Source organism: Pinus tabuliformis, chromosome 6 (genome assembly GCF_031772625.1).
Source record: "Pinus tabuliformis cultivar Carrire ecotype Pingquan chromosome 6, CPIR1, whole genome shotgun sequence".
Taxonomy (NCBI): domain Eukaryota; kingdom Viridiplantae; phylum Streptophyta; class Pinopsida; order Pinales; family Pinaceae; genus Pinus; species Pinus tabuliformis.
In genome coordinates, this window is record NC_142292.1 from 1,512,969,974 (window position 1) to 1,512,991,366 (window position 21,393).

A 21,393-nucleotide genomic window follows, 5' to 3' on the forward strand; every position below is an offset into this window, starting at 1 on the left:
AGCCAATTGATAAGTCTCAACAAAGGGTTCAGTAATGGAGCACATTGAGGAGTTCCAAAAATTGAACATAAGGGTAAAAGTTATTCCAGAGGAGCATAGAATTGATGTGTTCATAGGGTCTTTAAAGGATAATATCCAACATGATGTTCGCCATTGGGAACCTGATTCATTAGAGAAGGCATTCAGGTTAGCAAGAAAAAGGAGCAAAATTTTGGCAACCAGGAAGCATTACCACTCACAACTTAAAGACGGAAGTGTTGTTGCCCCTAGTCTTCCACAACCTATAAGGTTGACACCACAAACAATTGGAAGAAAAAAGAAGCAAAAGGGCTTTGTTACAGTTGTGATAGCAAATACACTAAAGGTCATAAGTGTGCTGAGAAGAAATTATTCTACATAGATTGTGAAGAGGAAGAAGAAAAGGAGCAAGAAAGGTCAAAAAGAAGAAGATATACTCCAGGAACAAAGCCTAGATGAAGAACAAATAAATCCGACCATATCTTGTAATGCATTGGCAGGAATTACCACTCCTCAAACCATCAAGATAGAAGGACAAATCAAGAAGAAAAAGGTTAATAGTGTTGATTGATTCAGGAAGCACCCACAATTTTTATTCATTGTAGGGTAGCAAAAGAATTGAATTGCTTCTTATATCCAGCACCAGAGTGCCAAGTGATGATTGCAAATGGAGGAACAATAAATTGCTCGGGAAAGTGCCATAATATCAAGCTATCCATGAGAGATTATGTATTGACTAGCCCAATGCTTTTCCATTCCAATGGGAGGTGCGGATGTTGTACTAGGAGTCCAATGGCTACAACCTTGGGTACAATAGCTTTTATTTTTCAAGAACTTTTAATCAAATTTTCTACGGAAGGAAAGGAAGTTGAATTAAGGGGTATTGTAGGGAAACCAGGAAAGATAATCAGCTCTCATGGTATGACAAAGCTTCTAAAAAAGGAGCAAAGAGGTGTAATTGCACAATTATGCTCACTAGATGTTTCCACATTGGAATCATCTATTTCTCCAGATCTCCAAAAAGTCCTGGACAATCATTCCAAGGTATTTGAGACTCCCAAGGGTCTCCCACCTATGCGTGATCATGATCATGCTATTCATCTGATTCCAGGAAGTGTTCCTCCAAATATCAGCCGTACAGATATCCCTATGTCCAAAAAGTGAAATTGAATGTATGGTTGCAGAAATGCTAGAGGCTGGTATAATTCAACCGAGTCAAAAGTTCTTTCTCAGCTCCAGTAGTATTGGTGCACAAGAAGGATGGATCATGGCGCATGTGTCCGGATTATAGGGAGCTCAACAAGCTCACTATTAAAGATAAGTTCCCCATTCCTGTTATTGATGAATTACTGGATGAATTGCATGGATCAATTTACTTCACCAAGTTGGATCTTCGTTCGGGATATCATCAAATCAGAATGAAGGTTGAAGATATTCTGAAAACGGCATTTAGAACTCATGAGGGTCATTATGAATTTTTGGTCATGCCTTTTGGCCTTACCAATGCACCTTCAACATTTCAAGGTTTGATGAATTCAATTTTCAAACCATTCCTTAGAAAATTTGTGTTAGTATTTTTTGATGATATATAATCTACAGCAAGTCTTGGAAGGATCATGTTGAACATGTTGACAGGGTGCTACAAACTATTGGAGGAGAAACAATTATATGCAAAAAGATCCAAATGTTTCTTTGGAGTCCAGGAGGTGGAATATTTGGGTCATATTGTATCTCATGAAGGAGTTAAGGTAGACCCTAGCAAAATTAAAGCCATTAAGGAATGGAAAATCCCCACATCCATAAAGCATCTGTGAGGATTTCTTGGGTTGATAGGGTATTATCGCAAGTTTGTTAAGAATTATGGGAAAATAGCAGCACCTCTAACAACATTATTGAAGAAAGATTCATTTTCATGGACTCCGGAAGCAACAAAGGCCTTTGAACATCTTAAAGGGGCAATGTGCCAAGCACGGTCTTAGCTACACCGGACTTCACAAAAACCTTTATTGTGGAATGTGATGCTTCAGGAAATGGAATTGGTGTTGTTCTAATGCAAGATGAAAGACCCATTTCTTTTGAAAGTCGTCCAATCAAGGGAAAGTTTTTAAGCAAAGCTATTTAAGAGAAGGAAATGTTGGCAATACTCCATGCACTTAAGAAATGGCGACCCTACCTAATGGGAAGACACTTCAAGGTAAAAACGGATCATGATAGCCTTAAATACTTTTTAGAACAAAGATTATCCTCTGAAGAGCAACAAAAGTGGGTCACAAAGATGTTGGGTTATGACTTTGAAATCATCTACAAAAAAGGGAAGCAAAATGTGGTGGCAGATGCACTCTCAAGAAAGGATGAGGATGTGGAAGCATTGTTGTGTGCCATTTCTATTATCCAACCAGATTGGATAAACGAAGCAAGGGAGGAATGGAAGAATGACGAAGAAGTGTGGGCACTTATTCGAATGCTACAACAAGATTCCTGTATTTCTGATACATTTAGCTTGCAAAATGATTCGTTATGGTACAAAGATCGCTTATACCTCTGTAAGAATTCCCAGCTAAAACAAAAGATTCTTATGGAATTGCACACTTCTCCTTAGGAGGGCACTCAGGATTTTTAAAAACTTACCACAGGGTTAAGAAGGAATTTTTTTGGGATGGCCTTAAATCAGATATTCAAAAGTTTGTGGCGGAATGTTTGGTTTGCCAGCAAAATAAAGTTGAAACAATTAAGAACCGGGTCTATTACAACCTTTATCCATTCCAAGCCAACGTTGGGAGGAGGTTTCAATGGATTTTATCACAGGTTTACCCAAGTCTGAGGGAAAGAGTGTCATCATGGTGGTAGTTGACAGACTTACCAAGTATGCACACTTTTGTGCATTATCACATCCATTTAAAGCCAGTACAGTTTCTACTGCATTTATGGAAATAGTTCAAAAGCTACATGGAAACCCAAAGATTATTGTAAGTGACAGAGATCCCATTTTCACTGGAAAATTTTGGACAAAATTATTTTCTTGTCTTGGTACTCAGTTAGCTCATAGCTCATCTTATCATCCTCAATTTGATGGGCAAACTGAGATAGTAAACAAATGTTTGGAAGGATATCTTCGTTGCTTTGTATCTGATAAACAGACACAATGGGTCAAATGGTTGCCTCTGGCTGAATGGTGGTATAACACTTCCTTCCATACAACAACAAAAATGACCCCATTTATGGCACTTTATGGGTATCAACCACCATCCATCACATCATATTTAAGAGAAAATTCTAAGGTTCAGGCAGTGGAACATCACATTGAACATCAACAACAAGTCCTCCAACTCTTAAAGGATAACCTCGTGTTGGCACAAAATAGAATGAAACAACAGGCAGATCAACATCGCAGTGAAAGAAGTTTTGATGTAGGTGATTGGGTATTCCTACGGCTACAACCATATAAGCAAATGTCCCTAAAGCAAGCTAAGAAGGATAATAAATTATCACCAAAGTATTATGGTCCATACAAGGTGTTGCAAAAGATTGGTACTATGGCATACAAATTGGAGCTTCCTGCAGCTTCTCAATTGCACCCAGTTTTCCATGTTTCATGTTTAAAGAAGGTTATAGGTGACAAGCTCCAATTCAAACAATATTGCCAGAACTTGACGAGGAAGGAAAAATTATATTGGAACCGGAAGCAGTCACAGAAACAAGAACTCGACAGCTACGAAATCAATCAATTTCAGAGTATCTTATCAAGTGGAAGAACTTATCCGCTGAAGATTCCACATGGGAGGACGAGAATTTTATGCAGAAGTATCCAGAACTACTCAAGCGTTGAGGACAACACTTTTTTGAAGGAGAGGGGCATGTTGGGTCCCTATAATACTAGTGATTACCCCATTACTATTGTAGTTATACCCCTTATTTATATTGTTGTGCCCCTATTACCCCCATATTGTTATTTCTGTGCCCCATAGAATCCCTCTATTGTTATTTTTGTGGCTTTATATTATTATTGTTAGGTCGGCTGGATTATATTATGACTCCTTAGACTCCTATATATAGAAAGGAGGTTTTGTCATTTGTATCATCAAAGAATTGTTCATTTATGTAATGTAAAGGAGGTTTCCCCCTCGAAGAGGTTGAATTCTAAGTCGTTGATCTATCTTTTCTATCTTTTCTTGAGCTGGTTTCATAACATTAAGGTCCTTTTGCAAGTGAGTTATATTAAAATGTTTGGATTGAATTGTATGAAAATACTCAACTTCAGGCTCTAGTCTGATCTCATAGATTTCAATGTTTACTTGCGTATTTGTCCTGTCAGTTGTTGGTTCAATATTTGTAATTTTAATTTTTATTAAAATAAATAAAAATAAAACCATAGTTTGTGTTATTTCTTGTAACATTGAAGGTTGAGGGAAGAAGAATGAAACATAGATGTTAAATGGAACATATGATGACTTCTACATATCACTAGTTAGTTATACAAATGAAATTTAGTTGCAAAATGAAAATAAAAAGCTTGCCAATATATATAATAAATGTGATTTAGATTTAGATTTTATATTCTAATTGTGATTTGGATTTGAGTTTTATTTTGATAAAAAAAACTTTGAATTGGAATAGGGTCATCAACTCTTCCAAATGTTCTCTTAGATCTTGTGCATCAAAATTAGATCTGCATCATTAATTCAAATCTATAGTAAACTAATTAATCCTCATATTAGATACTACTCCAAGTGTTGTTCTCCATTGCACTAGATCAAGTGATGCATTATTGAACTGTCCTCTGCACTGGATCAATATATTATTAAATCTCCCTTGCCATAAAAATTCATCAAAACCTCCTATTGTAGTGTTTTCTTCTCAAAGATGTACGAAAAGAACTCACTTAAGATTGTGGATGACAAACAATCTCAACAATATAAATGACTGCTAAACATTGTAGATCTGCAGCAACTGATAGAAACAAAACTTGCCAAAATTTTGATTTATGCCATAATCATAGTTAAACAACAAAAAGAAATAGTAATAACTTCAATTATCTAATGTAACTAAATATAAAAAGAATAGTTTTATTATAACACTCGTGAAGGGAACAAATAAATGTTACCAGTCCCCCTCTATGGGATGGGTTCTTGGCTATCCTAAAATGTCTTCAGGCTTTTGATAGAGTCTCTCTCCTCTATAATGTGTAAACCCAACAATTTTATGGTGTGTGACAATGAAAATAATCAGAGCTACAACAGTGAGTGCAACAATGAAAATAACCAGAAGTGAATAATGAATGGAAAACCCTTCTATTTATAACAAAATATTGAGTTATCCTCGAATAATGAACAATAATAAATATTATTAACCCCAGTCTTGGAATAACCACTTAAAATATTTTATTATACTTGGTTAGGAGGGAAAAAGTATTTAAACTTTTATTTAGAAATAATAAATAAATAAATGATTTATTTATCATCTCAAGGAATTATTTAAGGAATAATAAAAAAATAATGATTTATTTAATTATTCCTAAGGGATTTAGTCAAATTTGACAAAGAATAATAATTAATTAATTATTCTTAGAGAAAAATAAGATAATTAATGATTTATCTGTTTATTTTTCATGATTGGGTCAAATATGACAAGGAATAATAATTGAACAATGGTTTAATTAATTATTCCTAGAAGAAAATCAAATAAATAATGATTTATTTAATTATCCTTCATGAGTTTAATTATAAATTACTTAACAAAGGTAGTTTATTAAGTAATTTCTCACAGTGAAATCAATTTCACTATAGTAAAATTGATTATACATGGTGTACTTCGATCCATCTAGTAAATTAGGCTAGATGATCAATTTTTTGGTGATAACAAATTGCCCCCCAACGTATGAGTGTTAGGAGCAAAACATATGACCAAAGTACATTGTAAAGACACAATCAGTAGACAACACAAGGGAGTTAGAAAGAGAGAGAGAGGAGGAGAGAGAGAGAGAGAGAGAGAGAGAGAGGGAGACCGATAAAGCTGAAGTGAAAGAGGATAGGGATAGAGGGGGCAAGCCAAATGTGAGTCTCCTTTTATGTTGTGGTGTTGGACCTCAATGAGGCAGAAGAGGCATACCCATACTCACCGAGATACCTTAATACAAAAATAATGGTGCACCTAGAAACATAAAACTAAGCAATGAAGTACATCTGAATGGTACATGACATGCTGGCATAATAGAGCCAGAAAAATAATACAATTTATCCCATATACATAATGCACTTGGAAAAACATGAGCCAGGACTGAATACAATAATATATGAGTACATGAGATATAAAGGCCCTTCCATCAAAAAATGGGTGGGAGGGAGGGTAGAACAACCGAAGAAGCCCTGCTGAATAGGGAAGGGATCTGCAAAACTAAATGGATCATATGAAGGAAACGTGCATGCCATGAACACCGCGATCGGTAGGTACTGAACCCATCAAATCTGCAGAACCGCGTCTGAGGATGTAGCACAATAGGAATGCATCCAAGAATGTGGGGGATACCTGAAGGACCACCCCTCATGAGGTCTGAAACATCTCACACACACCCGGGAATCAATGGTACAATCTGCGGCATCATGGGACCATCAAGTGTATGAATCACGAACATGAAACAACCAAGTCAAAGGGAAATAATGAGTCCCTCTACTTGATCCAAGGCACCGAAAAAGAATGGAATTTGGAACCAAGATACACTGCCATCTAGGTTGTTCTTCTGGAATAAATTAGTTGATGTCGACAGAATAGGGCCCATGATAGGTGAGGCAATGAGGATCCTCAACTAAGGCACAAGGGAAAAGAGTAATGTGACTGATGGAATGACACCAAGGATAATGGGGAAAGTGGTACTAAGGGAGAAACATGCGACTTCCCTTGTCAGAGCATAAAGTGCATGGTTGACCTAGCAGCAACTGACTCAACTCTAGAGGGGATGGGGACAATATGACTGGAGGCCAAAATGGGAAAAAAAAGATGAATGGTATGCAAATATGGATGGAATACTGTGACATGATAGAATGGGACATGAAACAGACTCCATGGATGCAATGGTGACTCAATGAGGATGCTCTGAACAAGGGTGACTCGATGACATTGCCACACAGAATAAGCCTAATGGGGATCATGAAAACATGAGTAAACGATGGTTACTCATGACGAAAATCGACACGTGGTACGACAAGTATTAAGGGGAGGTGGACCTCTAAGTACAAGTGTCGCTTTATGAAGAAATTTGATTTTGAAAGGCGAAGAAGTGACCCTTCTTGGAAAAATGACTTCCTGGTGAAGTATCAAAAATTGAGGAAGACCCATTATAGTAATCGATGAGAGATTTCCAATGGTGTTGATGGTTCATCAAACGGAGCTACAATCTGGTCACAATGTGCGACATAAAAATTGTGAGTTTTCCTATAAAAGGTTGTTTTCCCTCCAATTTGAGAGGAGGAGAAGGCCTTGAATCTTGTAGAGATCATAGCAAAAAAATTGATGATCGGAATCGAGGTCTGCGATTTTCAAGAAAGTGGCCTTACTTGTCTAAAGATGCCTTAATTCTTCTTGGAATGATGGTTCCTGGTGAAGAATTAACAGAAGAGGAAAATGAGAATGAAATACTAGAGGAGGTCTAGAATCATCCTCACCCACTAAGTCAAACATGGGGACTATGTGGACATAGAGTAGAATATTTGAAGATATGGTATAAAAAATCTATGATATGTGATGTGCATATGGCTCGTTAGAGAGGTCGGTATGATAAAGTATCCAAGGAATGGGAGGATAATTGACCATACCTAGATCCAGTTGGATCTAGGCCGAGACTTAGGCTAATCAATTGAAAAGATGGCGAGGGGAAAACACATCATTCCCCTAAGCATGGGATACTGCTTGCAAGCATATGTGATGGAGGGGACTGATCTGGTATGCAAACTAGGAATGATGCCCCCTATCAGGAGGAGTTTGTGGAGCACCATTTTGTTTCGAGTGATTGAGAAGAGATTCAAGCATCTCGGCCCAACTTGGCACAAGATCCTCCAAAGGATGATAAGGAGATGTAGGGGCCTATGTGCCCCCCAGTATGCTATGGGCATGATAGTGGATGTATTTAGAGTGGTGGACTCCAAACACTTATATGATACATAATATGATTATGCATTTTTATATGATGATGATGGTTCACCATGTGTTGTGTTTATGGTTGTCTTCTGTGGTATACATGTGATAAATGCCAATCTAGAATGTTATTTGCAATGGTATCTACAAAGTTATTTTGGGCTCTAGGAACATGAAATTAATGGTTTCAAAATTCACATACCAACAACTTAACTCATAGATATTTTCTAAATAGGACTTGGTTATGCACATGATACACACCATTCAATTGCATGACAAGTATCAAGGAATCTAAACGAACATGAAGATGAAGGATGCGATGAGCAAGGGCATCGACTAACAAACCTATCACTGCATCATATTTGGCTTGGTTATTGGTGGCAGATCCAATGCACACGATGTTTGAAAAGAATAACATATGAAAGGGGGTAAAAATGGCCCAGGTTGCTGAGGCTAGATTCTTGGAGAAGCAAATCGCACCGTCGGCATGACCGATATACAATGTGGACGATGGATCCATCTGAAAGATGCAAAAAATAATGAATGAGATGATGCAATATACCTAACTTCATGGAAGAAATAAAGACATGCAAATAAAATGGATGTGCTATGAGCGGTATTTCTTGACATAGAGTGTACTAGGAGAAAATGGCCTTCAGAATCCTCCAAAAATACTTCTCCTTACCTAAGTGCAAGGGTAATCAGGGTTATACATAGCTTCCATGATGTCCTCATTAGACTGGAAGATAGGCGGACAGGAGGAAGACTGAGTACATTATGCGGCGGCGTTACCTGGTGCATCAACTTGAGAAATAAGGTTCATATACGTATCATCTTGGATGGTAGATGATGAGCTGGTAGATGGAGGATCTACTGATGTTGAGACCTGGGATTTTGTTGAAAGAGGTTCAATAGAAGCACGCGCAGAAACCTCAGAAAGGTTTGTTTATGAGGAACTCAGGGATGATGACAGGTAAAGGATATGTCCTATAGTGTCCATCATCTTGACATCAGGGGGAGGGATCACGATGGTGGGACCAGAGTTCCCCTATTCTGGTTGACTAGGGGTACCAGAATCCATGGGTAGAGAAGTAGGGGTTCCACTATGAGTGGCCTCGTATTCGCGAAGCACTTTAAGGCAATCACAAAATTCATCAAGATGAGGGCAACCATGGGAATAGTGGCCATGATGATCACACAGGGCATAAGGGTGATTTGTGCACAACGTTCTGAGTTTCTTGGGTGGACCGAGTAAGTTAACATGGACTTTAGGGATAATTGACTTAGGGAACATTTCATGAACCAAAGGTTTAAGATGAAGAAGCTCAAGATAATTATTGGTGGCGTGCCCAACAACTTTACACAAAGCAAATGGAGGCAATGACTTTGGTGCCTTAGGGGCTGGAGGAGCCTGGGGAGGCTTATCTTTTGATTCTTTCCTCTTAGCCTTTCCCCTTGTCCAGATTCTTCTGCAATAGGAGTGGGTTCCTTTTGAGGTTGTGATGGAACTGAAGCAGCGGCAGGGGCTATATGGATTGGTTGAATCGGGGTCAAAGCATGATAAGGTCGTAGCTGACCAGGTGGAATGCTTGCAAGAGGATCAATGTACCATATTGGGATCCCCAAAGTCATGTTAGGAAGGACCAACGAAGCCATGACATGGACAAAAAATGCTCCTAGATGGGGGAATAAGAACGGTATCTGGCCTACAGGGTAATGTCCCAACGGAATAGCTCCTGGATGGTGAGACCTGGAGGAATAGTTCTTGGTTGAAACATAGGAGAGGCACCCACAAATGGAGTAGGTATTGGGGAGGTGGATCCAGAGGGCTCGGCTAGGATGGCAACAACAGGGTGTTGCGGAGCTAGTTGTTGATCAGATGTACCAGACTGCTTGAGAGCAACCTGTGACACTTGTAACATGCAAACACTCACAGAGTTAAGCTCTAAGATGGGGGGGGGGGACCAGGGAAATCACCCAACAATGAGGAATATTTATAGACTCTGGTTGAGCCACCGATGAGAGGAGGTGAGGAATCCTTATCCGACATTGATGAGATAATGGACTTGGGGGAGGTCATGGATGTTGGCCCATAGTAAGTCAACTGATTGATGGTAACAATCTTCCCTTCATGGGGGAAGCAAATCTTACGAAACACCGTGGATGTGACGGATAACATGGAATATATGTAACTATGACCTAAGAGAATGTTGTAATCCAAAGGGGCATCAATAACCTCAATGTCGACAAGAATAGTCTTTCTTGCAAGGGTCACTGGATAGTTGCGGTACATACCAAGTGGCTGGGAGGAGTGTCCATCCCATGTATGCAAAGTGATGGTGGAGGGGGACAACTCATAGTGAACATGACATAGGTGGATGCACCATCGTCAATAATGCATCGGGAGATGATGGCATTACGGACTTGAACTGGTATCTAGAAAGCAACAGATGAAGGCAATGGGGGATGTTCTGATGTATCAACTGGGAAGACAATCAAACGATTGTTAGAAGGATCTACTATGCCCAAAGAAGTTAGTAGAGATTTCTTTTGAGATGGGCACGACTGGAGTACTTCCATCGTCAACATGGCAGCAGGTGATTGCGCCAAGTTGTCTACTATACTATATGTATGGGTAGCTCGGTTAGAAGCTGCATTACCATGTAATGGTCCCTTTGGGATCTTGGGAATTGCCTCAACTTTAGGTTGAGGGATCTGTAATGGACCATTTGGTGTTGTAAGAGGCTCAGTAGATGCTTTGGTTTTGGACTTAGTGGTAGATGAATTCGATGGCTTGTTATATTGATGCGACCAAGTTTGCAGGTTGATATCAGAGGGGTTAACCTCATCAGCATTCATCATAAGGATGTTGTAGTCACCAGGACCAGAAGGTTGGGGGGGGGATGGTCTGCCTGACGGGGTGAGGTTGAGCAACAACAAATCCTTACTGAGGGAAGGATTTTTAAGCACTGTCATTTGAAATGGCATAGGATTTTGAGATGATTTCTGACCTCTAGAAGTTGCTTGAGATTCCCACATTTGGTGCATCTCGGGTAAGAGAGGAAAATCATGTGTATAATGGCCATGTACACCACAACATGCACAAGGCTTGTTTGTATGAATAGCCTTGTTCTGCTTGGGTTGGCTACCCTATTGTTGGTTGTTAGTGTTAGGCTGGTTCCCTAGGGTTCACTAGGTTGATTACCTTGATTACCTTGGTTACCCTTGTTACCCTTCCCCTTATTCTTTTTCTTCGAATTTTTGGGATTGATCACACTCTCCTACGCAAACAATTGAACCTAAGGGGGCAGTGGTTGCTAGGGCTAAGGATGCATGTGAGGCTGCCACGCTAATGCTTGAGGGCTGGAGTGCTCGACTGTGCATAAGGAGGAGCAATGGTTTGGTAGGCAAATTGGGTTACTGAAAAAATGTTGCTAGCAAGTGGGGCATGAGTGTTAGAGGAATTGGTGTCCCCCTGCAAATAGGCATAACTTTGCTGAGTATATGGTGAAGGATGTGAAAGGGTTCCAATGACACCATTGGCAACATGAGATGCCCCTGGTGCATTGACACTTCTAGGACAGGGAAGGTCTGGAATAACGGTATAGACATAGCCGGATTGTGCATAGATTAGGTCATATCTCAGAGCGTTTGGAGAGATTCTTCCTAGAACTCAAGAAAATGGGACGCGACATATTTTCCAATGGGTGATAAACTAATCCTAAGAAGCCAATCTAGGTAGACACAGTCTTTGAAGGGCGGGGCACGGCATGTGCTCCTCCTTCGATGCCACTCTTGAACATGTCAGAAAGGCGAGTGGCAGAGGACTGACGAAATGAGTTCAATAGCTCCGTATCGATGTCGTTCCGAAGAGGTAACTGAAATATGAAAGGAGTGCTTTAGCAAGCGTCATGAAAATGGAATGAGATGTAGCAGGCTAGTCTACATACCATTTTGTAGCGTCTCCATTAAGCGTGCATTGGAATAGTCGAAGACAAATGGAGTCATCGGTAATGGAGTTGGACGAACACACATGTGGAAGGATCGTGGTTGGTAGGATCCTCTCCAACATTACCCTCAAACTTTGGGATGTCTGAGGGAAGCTTAGTCAACATAGAAGGCCAACCAACATCGTGGTGTATGGGGTCATTTATCAATTGGCTAAAATCTGGTAGACTTAACCCAACCATAAAGGGGAGAATGGGGGGCTATTGGAACAGTTCCTAGGATTGTTCCACTTGATGTGACCACCGAGATCGAACTTGAGCCAATACCAGGTTGGGTTCCTGCATTAGCTGAGGGTCCAGACATGGTGACAATATGGAGTGAAGAAGGCTCAAAATCATATGAGGAATCAGATGAACCAGGAGAAGAGTTGGTATGGGGACTTGGGGGTCTATGAACTCGAACACAACAGGGAGGGGTAATATGCCTAAGTGGAAACTGGGGGTGAAGGCCTAATAGTCTCCGCGACAAACACCTTGGTGGCGCAATGGTGGAAAGACACACATGACACAAAAATGGTGAAGGGAGATAAAAAAATATGCCTTTGTCTCGATGAGGGGAGAGAAATTTATTATGTTAAGTCTTGGCTTGGTGGTATAAAGCCCTTCGCTTAAGGTGTGCTTGTGTGTGCAAGTGTATTTATTGATTAAGCCCAGATCATGTTTGTAAAAAAGAAAAAAGTTTGCTGAAAGTAAACTGAAATGAATAATAAAACAATTAATTAAACCCCACCCAAACTGGGTTTGCAAACACTATGCTGGTTGGTGGCTAAATCGATGGAAAACACGCTAAAAAGGTCAAGAGATCTAATTGTTGGTGTGACTAGGATTAAGTGACACTAGGCTACTGGGATGTGGTGCAGCAACAACAAAAAACTAGAGATGAAGATCACTGCAAAAAGAGAGGGAGATGGGTGAAACACCTAGGACAATCGATGGGACTCTAAGACCAATGACCAAACAAGTTTTAATATGAAACTATGGATGGTGACAACCTATTTTTATAGATCTGAAACAGAAGGGTACAAATCTAGAAAATATGGCTAAAAGTGCTACAGAAACACGCACTACTCACTCAGCTCAACTCCTCCTATAAAGGTGGAAGCATACTAGAAGCCCTAGAGGGGCTAAATTCCACTTCGACAAGTAAATCATAGTAGATCAAGGCCTAAATGGGATGAGATAGAGGTCAAACAACCCAACAGAGAACTCTCAACAAAACTTAGAAACAGATCTGATAAAAACTCAGAAACCCTAAAACCGCAGGTACTGACATGTTTTCAGGTGAGATCACACTTTTTGGGCTGAAAGGTGTGCTCTAGACTCTATATCGCACTTTTTGGGCTAAAAAGTGTTATTTCTGCTCCTTGATTCTCGGTCGACAAATCTCGGAAAAAATTGTCGTCTCTGTCGCGACTGGTTCTTTTGACCTGCAGAAAAGACCAAAAAACTTGTGAAAGTCAAAAATTTAATCAATCTAGGGTTAAAAAGCTAGGAAACATTAAGAGATTGAAAAAAGAAGAAACCCTAAGTTGAAAACTGAAGGTCACCTAGGTTTCTGGATTGAAGTATAAAACCAGCGGTGTCCCAATTTTGTTGTAGTTTTTTCTTCTCAAAGATGTACGAAAAGAACCCACTTAAGATTGTGGATGAAAAACAATCTCAACAATATATATGGTTGCTAAACATTGTAGATCTGCAGCAACTGATAGAAACAAAACCTGCCAAAATTTTGATCTATGCCATAATCATAGTTAAACAACAAAAGGAAATAGTAATATCTTCAATTATCCAATGGAAACCATATATACAAGAAAGAAGTTTTTATTATAACACCTGTGAGGGGAACAAAACAATGTTACCATTCCCCCTCTATGTGATGGGTTCTTGGCTATCCTCAAATGTCTTTAGCTTTTTGATAGAGTCTCTCTCCTCTATAATATGTAAACCAAACAAAAATATGGTGTGTGACAATGAAAATAATTAGTGTTATAACAGTGAGTGCAACAATGAAATTAATCAAAAGTGAATAATGAATGGAAAACCCTTCTATTTATAACAAAATATTGAGTTATCCTCGAATAATGAGCAATAATAAAATATTATTAACCCCATTCTTGGAATAACCACTTGGAATATTTTATTATACATGGTTAGAAGGGAAAAAGTATTTAAACTTTTATTTAGAAATAATAAATAAATAAATGATTTATTTATCATCTCAAGGAATTATTTAAGGAATAATAAACAAATAATGATTTATTTAATTATTCCTAAGGGATTTAGTCAAATTTGACAAAGAATAATAATTAATAAATAAGATTCTAAGAGAAAAATTAAGATAAATTAAATGATTATAACTGTTATTTTTCATGATGGGTCAAATAATGACAAGGAATAATAATTAAACAATGGTTTAATTATTTATCCTAGAAGAAAATCAAATAAATAGTGATTTATTTAATTATTCTTCATGGGTTTAACTGTAAATTACTTAACAAAAGTGGTTAATTAAGTAATTTCTCACAGTGAAAGCAATTTTAACTATGGTAAAAAAGGCTTTACATGGTGTACTTCAATCCATCAAGTAAATTAGGTTAGATGATCAATTTTTTGGTGATAACACCTCCAAAGATATTTCTGCGTAAAAATAATAACAATATTAATGATGGAAATGGACCGATTGCCAAACTGGTAAACCCCTCTCTTTCTCCATGCTTCTTCGCACTAACTATACTTACTTGTATTCTCTCTCCCTCCATCCATTTGCCTACTGAATTGGAATAAGGTCATCGACTCTTTGATATGTTCTCTTAGATCTGTGTGTCTTTAGATCAGATCAGATCTGTGGGTTAATATCAACTGAATTGTGTGTTGCGTGCTTGTTTTTTCATGGATTTTGTTTTATGAGGAAATATTTGGGTAGATCTACTCGAAGGATCACATCTAGTCAGATTATTAGTAGAGCCCAACCCAATGGCATGAAGGAGAATTGACCCATGAGCAAGGTTCTTTAGCCACCCAAAATTAACCAAGTAAACTAACCCTCAGGGCTTTCATTTAATTATTTTTATCATTTTCATCCATATTCAGAATAAGAATGTTGTTGTATTGCTTATTTTCTGATGGGAAGGCTCATTTTCTCATTTATTGTAATTCTGACTGCATTAAGTAATTATGCACTCTTATTATTTTTTGGGTATTTCCCATTTGATCTTGTAATGGTTTGTAATCTTTGAATTTCACACTTTTCATTGTTTTCTTCGGGTGGTATTCTTATTTTTATCTTATGTGAGCTTTGAATATCATCTTTCATTGTTTTTTCTAGTGTTATGTTTAGTTGATCTTTACTCTACAGCCAAGATAAATTCTCTCCTTTGGGTTTTGTCTTGTGGATGCTTGCTAATTTCATATTCATTAGAGATGATGAGCACATTTTGTATCTGTTTTATTTTTTCCATTGGGAAATCAATTTCACTTTTCCATGTCAATGGATTGTGAACACTAAGCTTAATCTATTGATTCATGTTTTTCTTTCTTGTGGGTATCCCAATAGGTCATCTATTTAAGTGTTTGTGATAATTGAGAAGGACGTAATAGTTTACTACATTTTCCCCTGTTGCTATACATATTTTGGCTTTTTATTTTTTGTCATTCATTATGAGTAAACATTCTAACATTTTTGTTTTCTCCCAATAGATGGATTCCACTCTGCATTTATGTGTTCTATATTTGGATTCGGAAATGTAGGGCAATGTCATATATTTTTGTCATTCTTCATCATAAAAGAAATGAAATGTGCTTTCCATCTTATGTTCCAGAGAATCCTATATTTTAGAGAGAAAATTGCAGTAGGTTTTCATATAGGGCCTTGTTGTGTTTGGATATGCCCAGATTGATGACCTAGTTTATGATCACCTATTTGCAGGGATCTCTAGAGATTTAGGCAAGTTTGGTGGAGGTAATCAGAAAGTTGACATAGTTATCCTGTTATCCCAAATATAAAGGGACCATGGCAGAAGGATCGACTAAATATTATTAAGGCCATTAAGGAGGTTGGAACCATCAAGGTATATAGCATTGTTGATGAGGTTTGAGAATTTTGTATATATATTAGAAGTAGATGGGAGTTCCAATTTTTTTCATAATCATTAGTGATGAAGTTTACAGATATTTTTGCCATTTGAGTTCAGGGATTATGTTGATTAAACCATGCAATGGAGCTTGCAAAGACCATGTTTTTCTACCAAAGTGAAAATTCTCAAATTCTCATAGACATTGAGACAAAAGGCATCCCTTACACGTCTCTAGCATCTATCTTTTGGGGTTATTTTTTTCCAAATTTGGGTATTCAGACCTCAGTGCGAGTCCAAGGGATAAAGTTGCCATATCTGGAGATGGAAATGCTAAAGGTGTTTACAATGTTCTCTTTGGTAAAAAATATTTGTGTTCCATGACTAGCATTTGATCGTGTACTCTTTGATCAATTGTTAACGTACTATCCTACATTAGATATGCAATCATTTTTGTAAAGAAGGATGATATGGGAAAGATACCATCAAGGTCGTGGATGACCCTATAACTCTAAACAAGATCCTGAATTTAGGGCTTCTTCCCAACACCTACTCCATTAATGAGCGTATAGCTCAATGGGAGAAGACAAATTAATAAGACTTTGGAGAATAGCTATATACCAGAGAAAGAGGCATTGAAACAAATTACAGGTTAGGATTTGCAATATTTTTCCTTCTTCCCCTGGCACATTTAGACTTATGAGATGTTGTATTTGAGGCTTTTCCAAAGCCTACTCCATTAATGAAATAGTATCTCAAAGGAGAAGAAAATTGGGAAACTCTGCATAATACCTATATTCTAGAGGAAGAGTTGCTGAAAAAAATTGTAGATTAACATTTGGAATATTTTTCCTTGTTCCCCTGACATTTCCAAACTTAATGAAGATCTAAAGAGATTTATGCATCTATTTGCTTCCATTATATGTGTGTGTAATGAAACATTTTATTTATGCACATTAAAACAATTCTTTTTTGTTATTAATATATTTTTATTTTTATTTTTATTAAAATAAATAAAAAATATTACAGACAAAGAAGAAAGTAGTAATAACCATTTTATGTTTTCGAGAAAACATGATATATTTTGATTGCCTTTTATCAAAAAATGATTTTTCTTTTCAGTAAGAATTTGTTGTTTTATCGTTATTAATAATAACATGTTAACAAATGTTTTGAGTCACACTTACTAAAAAATTATCATTTATATTTTTAGGTAAAATTTAAAATTAAAATTAATATAATATTATTTAAAATTTGAAAGTTAATTAATTTTATGTTTTAAAGGTAACAGTATTTTATGTCATTTTGTAAATATAAAAATAAAACTAAATAAAATAATCAAAACATTAATTATAATGGTCCATTAAATTGTAATGGAAATGATATATATATCTTTTTACAAACATAAAATGTTTTTGCTTTTGGTTTTTTTTAAATTATGGTGAATATGTAAATTGTTATTATGGCCAAACATGTCTCTTACAACTTAATGTAGGTTAATGAGAAAACAATCAGTGTTCCCAATCAATCTAGCACTTTCTAAACATCAAATGTTATTAATATAATGAACACTAACTAAATAGATATCATGTCACATATTTACATGACTAAGTAGATGGACATTGTTTGAAATGAAATATTTGCATGGATAGGCATTCTTATTTTTTAAATAAGATGAAGGTTGCAAAAATGTTTAATGGGAAAATATTCAATGATACTTTTTTCTTTTAATTTCAACTATTTAACTAGTGTAGATCCTTCTTAAGCACAAATCTAACATGATTCGAGAGGGATTAAATTTATTCAAGTGCAAATTTTAGAGTGAAAATTTGAAAAAAAACCTCTCTCTCTCTCTCTCTCTCTCTATATATATATATATATATAATATATATAAATATTATTGTTTAAATTGTATTTTCTTTTAATTTCGACTATTTAACTAGTGTAGATCCTTCTTAAGCACGAATCTAACATGATTTGAGAGGGATTAAATTTATTCAAGTGCAAATTTTGAAAAAAAACCTCTCTCTCTCTCTCTCTCTCTATATCTCTATATATATAAATTGTATTTTTGAATCTTATAAAAATTACATAATTTAACTTCTATGTTCAAATTGGATTTCAACATATATATAAATATATACATATATAAATAAATATATATATATTATATAAATATTATATATATATATATTATATATATATATATATATATATATATAAATATATCAAACTATAAAATACTAATACTACTTCAAACCTTTTAACCGCACACACAGACACACACGCGCACACACACACATATATATTACATAACATGTCCAATGTGACATTTTATCTATGCACATTAAAATGGTTTGTTTTGTTATTAATATATTTTTAAGTATACATCAATATTATTTCATATTAAAATATTTTATTTATAACCCATTTTTTTTTGTTATTATGAATATTTGTGCTCTTGGTTTTTTTCGTTGGATATTTGTATGTATAAATAAGATGATTTAAAATGATGAAATCACTTGATCATGTGTGAAAAACTTATGTATGCATATACAATTTGAGAATTGGCAATAAACAAGTTTACATGTGGATACAATGTGAGAAGTAATGTAATGAAATGAGGACATGAAGGAAGTAATGTAATCAAAGGGTCGAATATAAATAATGTTCCAATATATGACCAACCAATTTAGTCTAACATATTTTTTTTTTTTCATATGACCCATTCATATGTGTCATGAACGAGTATGATATAAGATTAAAATAAGACTTTTCTCAATTGTTTAAACTTGGATGGCCTGCATGAGAGACAATTTTAATTCTTATTGATTTTCTTACCAACACTATAAATATGTACAAAAATATGATAGTTTCAAACATTCAACCAAATATTTTGTGCTTACCTAAGTCTCTGAGTTAAAAGTTTCATTGAGTTCTTAGTTTGTTGAGTGTTTGAAAGAATGGCTTCACTTTATGAGAGTTCTCACAACAACCTTCCCAGTCGGGTAAGTCTTTTCTTACGGTCAAGAGTGTTCAAGAACTCGCCAAGAAGCAGAAGGAAACAATACTAGAAAGGTATATCATAAGTGATGAAGAAAGATTAGCACCAACTTCAATATTTGATCATTAACTCGACGTCTCCATCATTGGCATGGCCAAGCTTTCAGAAGGATTGTAGAGAGGAGAGATTAAGAAGATTGCCCAAGCTTGTGAGAATGGGGATTCTTCCAAGTATCATTTTAGTGATTTGATCTTTCTTGGTATCATGAATTGTTTGGGAATATATAAATATATATATTGTGGTGGGAGTTTTGTAGGTTGTGAACCACATTTTTCTAAACTTGTTAATAGATGGTATTAAAAGAGTTGGAAAGGAGTTCTTCCAGGTTCCTTTAGAAGAGAAACAAAAGTATGTAGTGAATCCAGGAGACATTGAAGGTTTTGGCCAGAGGTTTTGTTGAAAAATTAGAGAAATGTAAATGATTAGTTATCTGGGTAAATTAAATTTTTACTGTCAGTCAAGTTTATAACGAAAAGAAGTTATGTAACGAAGTAGCCCATATTAATTAGTGATTACCCGAGAGGCTTGTAAGCATGGAGAAACATTATTGATCAATAAGAGTTCCAATCCCTTGCCCCGTGGAGGTTTCCTTAACACACTATCAGGGTTTTAACACGTAAAATTCTTGTGTTACAGTATGTATTTTCATTTAGTTTCCTAATTTCATTTCTTTCTTGATTGAATAATAATGGCTCTTTAACCAACAAGTGGTATCAAAGCAGTGAGATATTGATAGAGTCTATGGAGGACCACTATCTACCTACAACCATCATGTAAGTTGGTCGATGAATTTGGAGTCGCTAGAACAGAGCTGTAAAGGATTCATTTGAAGTAGCCACCATAGAGGGAAGCTCGTGTTGTTTGTCTTTTTTTTTTAAGCCGCTAATACCATCTAACTATGATTAGCATTAAGACACCAATACCACCTGATGACGATTGACATTGAGTTGCCAATACAAAACTTCATTTTCCATTCGTTGCGTGAGTCCTCCTACCGCCATCGTGCAAAAGGAATTGGAGAGAAGAGGAATTTGTTCAAGCTGTCATTGCTAGACAGAAAAAATTGAGGCCACCATTATTGTTGAAGTTTGAGTCTTGTTGGATGACTGGAACCTGCAACAAGCAAAGGAAGCCATGTTGAGTGGTCATTCGAAGAGACTCTACCCGCAAATGGATTTTTGAGAACCACCGATTTATCTTTGTAGAGCCTACCATCACCGGGTAAATTTTCTGTGAAGATTTTTTTTTTATTGTTGAAAAAAAATAAAGAAGTTGTTGAAAGATTGATGTGGGATTTATCAAAATTTATTTGCTTGATTTTGAACAAGGGTTTGAAGTTTTGTGAAAATTCTAGAAATTTTTCTGAGCCATCTCATAATTTGTTTTCCAAATTTGTTGATAGAAAAATGGAGTAGGGTTTAAAGAATTGTATGAAGAAGCTTGATCATGATTGAAATAAATTCTAGAAATTTATTTAAAAAAAGAGGGGGAACATAATCAACTTTTTTTGAAATAAATCAAAGGAAATAAATTAAGAGAAACCCTAGTTGAAAGAAAAAAGTGAAATCTTTGCAAATAAATAAACCCTAGGATGAAAATCTAGAAGCATAATTTATTAAACCCTATAGGAAGAAAATGGAAAAAATGATGAATGCTAAATTTGAGGTGGAGAATTTCCCCAGAAAGAACAATTTCACATTGTGGAAACTAAAAGTTAGGGATTTGTTGGTGCAACAAGGATTGAACAAAGCTTTAGACGGGGTTAAAAATGAAACCTATGGGCATGGAAGATTTGGATTGGTAGGACTTAGATGACCAGGCTCTTTGTACCATCAGGTTATGCCTGGTAGATGAAGTTCTCTTGAACATTGTTCAAGGAACCTCAACATCAGGTTTATGGGGAAACTGGACGTTGTATATGAACAAATATTTAACTAACATAATTTATCTGAAAAGACAATTATATAGTCTTCGGATGAAGGAGGGTACAAAATTTGCAGAACATTTAATGTTTTCAATACACTTACTTGCCAATTATTAGATATGGAAGTTAAATTTTATGAAGAAGACAAAGCCATCACCTTGTTGTGTTCTCTGCTCAAGTCCTAGG